The sequence below is a fragment of the Myotis daubentonii genome, chromosome 3 (genome assembly GCF_963259705.1).
Source record: "Myotis daubentonii chromosome 3, mMyoDau2.1, whole genome shotgun sequence".
Lineage (NCBI taxonomy): Eukaryota > Metazoa > Chordata > Mammalia > Chiroptera > Vespertilionidae > Myotis > Myotis daubentonii.
Genome location: NC_081842.1, coordinates 89,230,771 through 89,242,236, shown reverse-complemented (window position 1 = coordinate 89,242,236; position 11,466 = coordinate 89,230,771). Strand labels below are relative to the sequence as shown.

The window sequence follows — 11,466 nt, the reverse complement described above, 5'->3', positions numbered from 1 at the left end:
AGCAGTTTAGCCTAGGCTTGTTCACATGGCAGGCAAGAGAAAGAAAGTAAAGAAACACAGATCTCTTAACGCTAGGCTCAGAACCAGTTACTTCACTCTGCTGCGTTCTGTTGGTTACAAGGCCAGCCCAGATTCAAGAATGGAGGACTAGATTCCACCTCTTGAAGGCAGTAACAAAAATAATTACGGTCATTTCTTGAATCTACAGCAGCCACTCTGGATAATTTAAGAATAAATCATATTGTTTAACTGAGCTGAGGCCTTAGTCCATGAGCCCCATAACTGAAAAACTGACTTTTTTTTTCTTTTTTTTTTGCCTCTGCAGTCTTCTCTATATAATATTATCAAGGAGATGAGAGCATGAAAAAACAACCAATTAAACTGTTTGACTGTTGATCTACAAGAGAAAATTTCCAGGCCAAAGCCTTTTTGATTTCATGTATTAAGTAAAATGTCTTTCTTTCTTTAATTAATTTATTTTTTTAATATTTTTTTTATCGATTTCAGAGAGGAAAGGAGAGAGAGAGAGAGAGAGAGAGAGAGAAATATTAATGATGAGAGAGAATTATTAATTGGCTGCCTCCTGAATGGGGATTGAGCCCTGAATCAAACCCAGGACCCTTCACTCCACAGGTCAATGCTCTATCCACTAAGCCAAACCAGCTAGGGCCCTCCCTTTACTTTAACTTAGCTAAGTGAAAGTAGCCATTTCAGTGCTGAACAAAGTTTTATTCATTTAAAAATACTTACTCAATGGAGCCCCGGTTGAACTGGCTCCCAAATTCCAATGTAACCGTATGATCCAGTGATGGCGTCTTTTGAGCTCGGCGTGTCAGCATTTTGAAAAACCCTAACTTAACTCTGGTGCCGTGTCACATATAGAAATTTTTTGATATTTTCAACCATAGTAAAACAAAGACTTATATTTTTGATATTTATTTTATATATTTAAATGCCATTTAACAAAGAAAAATCAACCAAAAAAATGAGTTCACGCGTGTCATAGGTTCGCCATCACTGGTATCGTCTAAAGTTAGTATTCCCGGAACCTGCCTGTGATCTCTAGCTGGGGGTGTTGTAACAACCTCCAGGGCTCTAGTCACTTCTGTGGAAATATACTATGAGCAATACTTGTAGTTTATTTTCTTGTTCCAAGCACCAGAATCTTGCTTTGCAGTTTTCAGTGAAGGCAACCGGATTGCTGTGCTTTTTTATGAAAGAGTGTTCCAACTCTGATCCTTATACAAGTGACAGGAAGGATTAGTTGAGAAGAATTGATATGATATACATTAATGTTAGCATAGATTGCATGCCTATATGTGTGTGAACACATTTCTGTCTTTGCTACATAACTGACAGGATCTTTGACCACCATCTTTCATTCAAGCTTGTTTCTCCTCTTACACTCTCCATCTCAATTAATGGTACCGCTCTCTGTTATTTCATAAGCCAGAAACCTGAAAATCTTCCTTGACAACTCCTCTCATTTATTCCCTGTCTATAATGAATAACCATGTCATACAGATTTTAATTCCTTCATACCACTGCCATCTGCCTTCATCTCACCATCCTTCACCGTTACTGCCTAACTTTAAGCCTGATTAAGTTACTGCAATTGTGTCCTGACATTTCTTAAAATCAGTCTCATTTCCTTCAGTCCATTGCCTATGCTGCTGCTAGAATTAATTTCCTAAAATATAGTTCAATTTACTTCATTCACATGCCTAAAATTATACAGGGACTCTTCATTCAGGATAGAATCCAAACCCACATCTACATGGAAAAAGGATTTTAAAGTGCAACTCCTGTATTTATTACCATAAGGTCTACAACAAAACAATTAGTGCTATATGTGGCCACATTCCAAAAACGTGGTGGTGCACGTTCTATGTAGAGTTACTAAGAGTGTGGCTAAACCTGTTTTGCAACCCTCAACCTATCACCTACTTCCATGCTGAGGTTGGAGATTTCAGAATGCTTTAGCGTCCACCCTCTCTCGACACCCAGATATACATGGGAGCACTTGTCTGCACACACAGACTCCCAAGCATTGGATAGGAGAAGGTGGTTCTTCCCTCTTGATCCAAGCCAAGAACAGTCTTTAAAAGAAATACTTGATCCTTGACATTTTTTAAGTACAGAAACTGGTACCAGATCTATAGCTTAAAACATGACAAAGTGGATGTTAGAGAATAGAGACTGTCAAGGGAACACATTTCAGTAAGGACAGAAGAGAAGTATGCGATGCTCTCTGACCTGTGGGCAAGACATGCACTGTGTATCAGCCAAAGCCCTTTCAAATGTTACACAGATGACTGCCTGGTCGGTAACAGAGGGAGGTACCTCTGGATGCCCAGTGACCTGAAAGCAGGATCATAAGTGGAATGTTTGAGCCAGTAGTGACCACCCCAATTGCTGGGGTCCAACCCCAGCAGGTCCAGGGGTCCCCAAAGGTGTGGACAGAGTCGGCGAAGAAGGAATGACATGGAGACAGCGTTCAGTTGATCAGCAGCCTAGCCAGGATCTCTAGCCAAGTTCTGGTCAGGATCTCCAGCAAAGTTCTGGTTAGGATCTCCAGCCAAGTTCTGGTTAGGATCTCCAGCCAGGTTCTATGTCCATGTTCTCTTGCTAGGTTCTCCAGCCAGGTTCAGTCACCAGGTTCTAGTCAGGTTCTCTTGCCATGTTCTATCCAGGTTCTGTAGCCAGGTTCTGTCTCTAGGTTCTTCAGCCAGGTTCTCTCGCTAGGTTCTGTCTCTAGGTTCTGTGTTCTGTTGTCTTGTTACATCTGTGTTTATACCAGTTGATTCCAATCCTATCAATCTCTATTCCAAAGGTTAGGGCGTTTCTTATCTCCATTCCAGGGAGTAAAGATTATGTAGCTTAAGCATGATTGTTCGTAGTTAAAGTGATTAACTACCCGCCTGGCACTTAGTTAAGGGGTTTTACTCCCTCCCTAACTTCAGGGGAAAATCCCTACCTGGGGAAACAACCTTTCTCGGAGAGGTGACCTTGGTTAAAACACATAGTGCCAAGAAGGTGAGCAAACATATTAAGAACAGTATGCTATAAACGCCAGGTCCCTTGAAACATATGCTGTGTAGATGTTTCTTTCCTGCAGCGACTGTGTCAAGCAGCAAGGATGGACCGGCTCCCGGCACCCAATGACACTGCAATTGGAGGTCACCAGCAAGGCATGTACCTGAGGAACTCAGAAAGGCATCCACAAGAAATATCAGTATTAGCAAAGGGCCACTTTCATAGGGCCCTGTCACTAGATTACCCTGTGCCTGTCAGAAAGCTCTTTTCTATTTCTTACATCTTCCCAGTTCTAGTCACTAACCCTGCAAGAGGGCCAGGGCAGCTCAGGGATGAATTTGAGGAGGGGCCAGAACAGTAAGGTGATCCTCTCCTTGGATAAACTCTCCTTACTCCTGCCTAGTAACTTGAGAATGAGAAATAAAGGCAGAGTTGGGGATCAGAAAAAAATAATACCATTTTTTAAAGCAAACTTTCCGTACCCAGAAAGTGACTAGAAAGTTTTCTAGAGAATGTATTCTTTATACAACTAGAGGCCTGGTGCACAAAATTTGTGCACTGGGGGGGGGGGAGGGTCCCTCAGCCCAGCCTGCCCACTCTCAGAGTCCTGGTGCCCTCAGGGCATGCCCTACTGATGGCTTAAACTGCAGTCTGGCATCCTTCTGCGGATTGATCAGGGGAAGATGACACCCCCATCACCCCACTGCTGCTGCCACTGCTGGCCGCCAAGGTGTTTTCATCAACTTGGACTCCAGTCCCTTCACCATGAAAAAATGACAACTTTCTTTAGACATTTTCAAGATGTCTCTTTCATTAGATATGACATTTCTTTCTTTTTTTTATCCTCACCTGAGGATATTTTTCCATTGATTTTTAGAGAGCATGGAAGAGAGAGGGAAAGACAGAGAGAAACATCAATGTGAGAGGGACACTTCGATTGGTTGCCTCCTGCATGAGCCCTGATCTGGGCCCCAGCCAGGGAGAAGCCTGCAACCTAGGTACATGCCCTTGATTAGAATCAAACCTGGACCCTGCAGTCTGCAGGCTGAGGCTCTATCCACTCAGCCAAACCAGCTAGGGCAGGATATGACATTTGTCAGCCCCTCCAGCTATGGACCTTCGTTTTTTCCTCCAGGAGTGAGGTGGAAAAACCCTAGATCACTTTCTTGGATGCTTATTATCCAAGTTACCAAGAACACTGATAGGTGTACGGGGAGCTTAGCCAATGAGCAGTCAGGAAAGATGTTTCCTCTGTAGCTCACGCACAGAGGTGGGCCTGCTGGGGCACTGTCTCCCAGTGGCGGTGGCCTGGGCATGCCCCCCTGCCTCTCCTCTCTTGCTCCAGGGCAGTGGTTCTCAACCTTCCTAACACCGTGACCCTTTAATACAGCTCCTCATGTTGTGGTGACCCCCAACCATAAAATTATTTTCGTTGCTACTTCATAACTGTAATTTTGCTACTGTTATGAATCATAATGTAAATATCTGATATACAGGATGTACTTTCATTGTTACAAATTGAACATAATTAAAGCACAATGATTAATCACAAAAACAATATGTAATTATATATGTGTTTTCCGATGGTCTTAGGTGACCCCTGTGAAAGGGTCGTTTGACCCCCAAAGAGGTCGCAACCCACAGGTTGAGAACCGCTGCTCCTGGGCCTGCTGGGGCTGGTGGGCGTAGGGGGTGGCCTGGGCATGCCCCCGCTGCATGTTGTTCTCTCAGGCTCCCAGCAGTGCCCAGCCCCTCCTCCTGAGCTGGTCGTGACCATTATGACATCCCAGCCTAATTATATATAGATATTCACAGATATATAAAAATCTGATGATATACCTTTGCAGTACATATTTGGTTCTTTACTTTGTTAATGTAAGAAAGTCCAAACCTGTAGAGAATTTTTAGGAGTTTATTTGAGCTAAATTGATAACATATGCCAGGAAGCAAAATCAAAATGGATTAAGAAAATGCTCCAGAGAATGGCTGTTTTTGCAGCTTATTTTATACTTAAGAATAAAGAGGGAGATATAAGGAGGGTTCCATGAATTAACTGGCGGTAGATTAAGGTGGGGGAGAAAGCATAGTGGGGAAATCTCTAGGATTAGATAAAAGGCAAAATGGAAAAACACATACATTTTACATTGGTGGGTGCAGGATAGTTAATAATTAACATTTACAGCACATAGAGATGGTATTCAGGGAACAGCATAATAATGAGGGGTTCTGTGATCTTGCACTCTGGTACCTGTGGCTGTGCCTTGGAGGGGTAGGAAAAGAAAACTGCTCAGACATTGCAAAGATGCTTGAGAACAATGGACAGAGCTCACTTGAAGTAAAGATTGACCTTTGCTAGGGACACTATAGGCCTGAAACGTGATTACCTGCCACGGCCTAACCAGTTAAGAGTTTGTGATCAGACAATCCTGTGTGACTTTTGGTCTTTGAATTTGCCAGCCCTGCCATGTGGCCCCCTGAGCTTGTCAACTTTAGTGCATAGCCCCCTTTCAGTCATTATAGAACTAGCCTCTTCTTAGCCACAGATACACTATGTACTTGAACAGATAACACAAAATTCCCTAGTGTTTATCTCAGAAAGGAAAATAGAACATCAAAACTTCAGAAGTTTCCTCAGTGGTAACAAATACGTGTTCATAAAACACAGGGAACTCTGATTAAAGGGATCTGAGAATCTGGGGAAATATTCTCTGGTAATCCCTCTGGCAACATTTAATTATAATGCAGTCCCCCTCCCCAGGCAATGAGTTCAATCTATTATACCATGAGCAACAATCTATTTACTGCAACACATTAAGAAATTTAAATATCTGGAACAGGTCATATCTCATTTGCTATTGCTGATTAAAACAAATAATGGAATAAGATCTCTCTCTCTCTCTCTCTCTCTCTCTCTCTCTCTCTCTCTCTCTCTCTCTTTATCATCATCATCATCATCATCATCATCATAATCATTGCACTGTGTTCAAAATTATTTTAAAAATAAAGCTAATACTTTAATACTTGAACAGATATAGTTTTCTAAATTGTGTTAATCATGTGAAACTTAGTTTGAGAACTGTTCCTTTGAGTATTTATTATGGTGTTTAGGAACTCACATTTATCAATACTTTGTGTTTTTAGTTGAGTATTTCAAGAAGGTCATTTCCACTCTGGTCATCACAATGTGCCAAAATCTGATTTCTTCAGTCACAGAAAAGTGAAATCCTCTCTGTACATGGTCTTAGATCATTTTGTAATCAATTTTCATGACTTACCTTTAATTCCTATTTTTTCTCTGTGAATTATTAAAAAAAAAAGGCACATAAAAAATGACCTAGAGCATGCCACTAGATGCTAGCTAAGTAATGAGCAGTGGGAATTAGCTGATCCCATCCTAGACTTGTCCCTCCATGCCCAGGGTGAGTGGACAGACTGCCTTTTCTCCACGCCCACATCACATCACAGTTATCAGCTCTTTTTTGTGTGTGTGAGTTAAAGAAGATTTCTCAGACTCCTGTTGGTATAGCATTAGTTCCACTTTTCATACAAGACAAAACCTTGAAAAGACAGATTATCTATGCGTATAGGAAATGATTTCCTCTGAAGGGCATTTTCTTTTTCTTTATCCAGTGTATTTTTAAACGTCTCAAGTGATGAGGCTGGCTGTTCAAACCAAGTTCAAGAATACACTTTTATTAAGCCCATTATCTATCATTGTGAATTCAAACCTGCTGTTTCCTCTCTGCTGATCATCTATCATCTAACAAGAGCAGGATGACTTTAAACCACAGGAGCAAAGAGCAGTTGTGGACTTGGCTTACAAGGAGATTTATACATTAAATTCCACATTTATTATTTCCTTGCTCAAGTTATATATATGCTCACCCTCCTACTCTTTTGGGAAAATCATAGCCACTGTGGAGAATTAACCAAATATTAAAAAGAAGAAGAAGAATGAATGGATGAAATGTAGCCTCTCAAAATTCATTTCTAGAATATTATTTTTAAAGGGAAATAAATCACTATTTTCCACACACAAATAAAAACCAGTGGGATGTCCTACTGAAGGACTGTCTCTCCTAAACGTCCTTGCTCTTCCTTCATGATTCTATCTGTGTTCCCAGGACAGCAACATTAATTTGACATGGCTGAATTATGCTACCTACTGTTTCCTGTGCAGCACTTTCCATGCCTGAGGCTGGGTTTCCCGCTTTGGGGATAAGGGGCAGGAAGACATTTCTAACTCTAGTACAAGAAGCAATTAGGCTACAAGTTGTTTAGCTGTAAGCAGTTAACATCACAAACCTAATAAATTATTTGATTATATGGAATGCTTAGAACTTTCACCTCTTTGGTAAATAGACATGAAATTACAAACTTTATTTTCTTTGTTTTTACTACTTATTTTAATACTAGAGGCCCAATGCACAAAATTCGTGCAAGAGTAGGCCTTCCTTCCCCCGGCTGCCAGCACCGGCTTCTCTCTGGCACCCAGGACCTGGATTTGCTTTCCTCTGGCCACCAACAGACACCTGGGACCTGGGCTGGCTTTCCTTTGGCTGCCTGCAGGCACCCGGGACCCGGGCCTCCCTCTGGCCCCGCTTCATCTGGAAGGACGTCCGGAAGGATGTCCAGTCTAATTAGCATATTACCCTTTTATTATTATAGATTGCCCTTCTTATTCCATGCTTTGTGGTAGCAAATACGATAGATGCATATTTCCTTTCTTTGATTATATTGTCTTTGTCATTGCTGTTATCAGTGTTTCAGTTGAAGATAGCACCACTTTGTGTCTGCATATGAAAGAAAGCAGCATTTGTTATTTTTGTTTCCTCAACTCAATTAAAAACAAACAAGCAGGCATAAAACCCTTCATGAACACTAATGAACCCAAAATAGTCTGTAATTAATTTCGAATTCACTACTAGTTTCAAAAACTAGCTAACACTGCAGATTGCATTGACCATGATCAGGCCCTTAATAACAAGTCCTATTGTATGAAATGTGCAAGTCAGCAGAAACACAAATGCCAACCTTTCAGCTTCAAACACTTCTACCAGCATAGAAAATAAACAAAGCAAGATGAAATCTGAATTTTAAAAAAGTTTTACACAAGTATATTTCATACCAGGATAAGTTAATAAATAATTTCAAAGTATTTTTTTTTTTATATTTCATTTTTTGTGTGAGATCAACTCATTAGAGGTATGAGAGCAAAATTCCACCTTTTTTTTCTCCTAGAACTTCAATCATAATATACCAGGAGTCTTAGTAGGTCATCTAAAGTGCTCATAATAAGTAAGTATATAAATGACCTTATCTTTATTATAAAAATTAATGTAAAAATATGCAAAATGAAAGTGTGCACTATTACCTAATTGAACACAAAAGCGATGAAATGTTGGATTATTCACATCTAAACAATTCTTTAATCCTGTTTATATCTAATTACTCCTGAGATTTCTTTGCTTTTGAAGTACTCTGACAACTAAATCATGAATTTATTGTCATTATCACTTTCCCTGTATATTATAATCATTATTTACATATTGAAGGAAATATAGACTTGTAATAATGATTCCATGTTATTCATATTTGTTGTTATTTACTTTTAAAGAAATACAGTTTGGATCTATGATGCTTACAGTAGTCTAAATGATACAAATAGCATGCTGAATCACATTGCATCCTCAAACATCACACTCTATGAGTTTAAATTCCAGTTTCACCATTTGTCAACTTGAGGAAATTGCTAAATCTACTCAATACTCAGATATGCTAGTCATATATTAGCAATAACCATCTATTTCATAGGGACAAAAATTGCAGAGGTAATCTAGAGGATTGACTGAAAGAATATAGAAAAGATATTTTCTTCTCCCATACTTGTCCTGTGACGACCACTTTCCACTGAATTCAGAGCCTTACCCTCTTTACACGTCCCCCGCCCCATGCAGCTCTGTAACTCATGATCAGTCTTTTCATCTCTCATTAGGTTGCTGCTTCCAGACCCTTCGCTCATTAGAGCACAACTTTCACTCATTGAAACACTTTTTTCTTTAATACCTATTCAATGAAAAATCTATGCAATACTACTTTCTCCTATCCTTTGAAAAAAATCTCCTTCTAAATTCTTAATGACTTTTCCAACAAAAGAAAACAGATGCTCCCTCCAAAACTCCAGATGCTGTACAACATCTGACACTACACATAGCTAATTTTATATAAACTAAAGATTCATTTTTTTGCTCTCCCTTAATTTTTTTTCTATAGCACATTGTTCGGCTTATGAATGTTATACATACAGTCAATTATCCAAGCTAATGGAGGCGAGCTGTGGGAGAGATAATTAAGAACAGTAGATAATCTACCCTGCTATTAGTGCAGGTGTCAGCAGAGTCTGGCCTGAGACATCACTGTAGGGGGTGTGTGAGGGGGATAAGGGAGGCTTGTAGTCCCAAGATAGTCATAAAGTGGCAGGGAAAGACTCTAAGGAGGGGTGAAGGAACCAAGCCTGGTAAGGGAGACCTGCTAAAACATACGATCATGGATCAATATGAAAGTTGTAGATAATTCAATTTATTGTTATGTTTAAGTGGTGGCTTGCAATATGATATCAATTACTCCAAAGTCATATATTTGATTTATATTATGATCAGTTAGTTTCCCCTATCCCACTGATTATACACACACACATACACACACACTCACATATTAGTGTGTGTGTGTATATATATATATATATATATATATATATATATATATATATATATATATATTTCACATATATATTAGAATATATATATATTTCTCACATTAACCTATCATAAGAGTAAGAATAAGTTGGGGCACTTTTTAAAAAATATATTTTTATTGATTTCAGAGAGGAAGGAAGAGGGAGAGAGAAACATCAATCATGAGAGAGAATCATTAATTGGCAGCCTCCTGCACACCCCACACTGGGGATCGAACCCTCAACCCAGGCATGTACTCTGACCAGGAATTGAACCATGACCTCCTGGTTCATAGGTTGATGCTCAACCACTGAGCCACACCAGCCAGGCACTACGGTTATATTTTAAGGTGACAGACCCTACCAACGTGCCATGGTGATTAGTAAAGGAACTGGCATAGCCCAAAACAAACACTGGGAAATCATTTAAGATACCTATTCTTTTGATTATGGGTCATCACCATTAATTTTGTACATACAAGTCAGAAAGCATAACCTAAAATTATGAGCACTTCATTTTTAGTAAATCTATTTTTTGTCTTTGTTTTAATCAAGTGGTCTTTTAAATGTGCAAGAATATGTATTCATCTCTACCAATTCAGTGACTCTAAATCAGCGGTTCTCAACCTGGGGGTCGAACGACCCTTTCACAGGCATCGCCTAAGACCATCGAAAAACACATATATATTTACATAATGTTTTTGTGATTAATCACTATGCTTTAATTATGTTCAATTTGTAACAATGAAAATACATCCTGCATATCAGATATTTACATTACGATTCTTAACAGTAGCAACATTACAGCTATGAAGTAGCAACGAAAATAATTTTATGGTTGGGGGTCACCACAACATGAGGAACTGTATTAAAGGGTCGCGGCATTAGGAAGGTTGAGAACCACTGCTGTAGATAGAGGCCTATTATACAGAGTCCTGACCTAATTACGCACATATTATGGTGATATTGTGTTTATTCTAGAAGATAACGGACTCTTTCTATGTAAACATGTAAAATAGATAGAATTAAAATCAACAACCAACGAAAACTAAAGAAATATTATAACCTACATAGGAGAATAGCGAAAGTAGTCCAGAAGTCTTCTTTAATGGCTTAAGAAACCTGATAATAATGGAAATTCCACCCTGGCCAGCATTGCTCAGTGGTTAGAATATAGGCCTGCACACCAGAGAGTCTTGGGGTTCACTTCCCGGTCAAGAGCTCTTGTTGGGGTTGCAGGTCTGATCCCCACCTCCAGTCGGGGCACATGTGGGAGGCAAACCAATCAATCACTGTGTCTCTCACATTGAGGTTTTTCTGTCTCCTCTTTCTCTCTGCCCCCACCCCCTTCCCCCTTCCTTCCACTCTCTCTAAAAATCAATGGAAATAATATCCTCACTCCTCCGGTGAGGATTTTAAAATAACAATAATAACAATAACAGAAATTCCTTTGCAATCTAAGAGATGCTGTCATTTTTACCATCAATGGCTTCAAAGGAGAAAAAGAGTAGCAGATACAGACCTTTAAATTTATAACCGTTTCCCCATAGTTTTATGCTATGGGGCCCTTGCAGCAGAAACACTCCAGGGTCTCAACTAGTGTGTTTTTCAATTACTGATACTATTCTGCCCGGATAGATAGAAAGTGACAAAACAGCACGTAAGAAATCATTTTTCATAACCCTTCAGAGCCCAAT

At 39.6% G+C, this 11,466-nt stretch overlaps 1 long non-coding RNA gene across 1 annotated transcript in view; it reads left to right on the top strand.

The window, feature by feature from the left end:
• The first annotated feature begins 2,414 nt into the window (after positions 1-2,414).
• LOC132229317 (uncharacterized) overlaps positions 2,415-11,466 on the top strand; it is a 261,758-nt gene continuing 252,706 nt past the window's right edge. The window contains exons 1-2 of the long non-coding RNA XR_009451669.1: positions 2,415-2,534; positions 2,594-2,645. This is a non-coding gene — a long non-coding RNA (uncharacterized LOC132229317). The remainder of the gene's footprint in view (positions 2,535-2,593; positions 2,646-11,466) is intronic.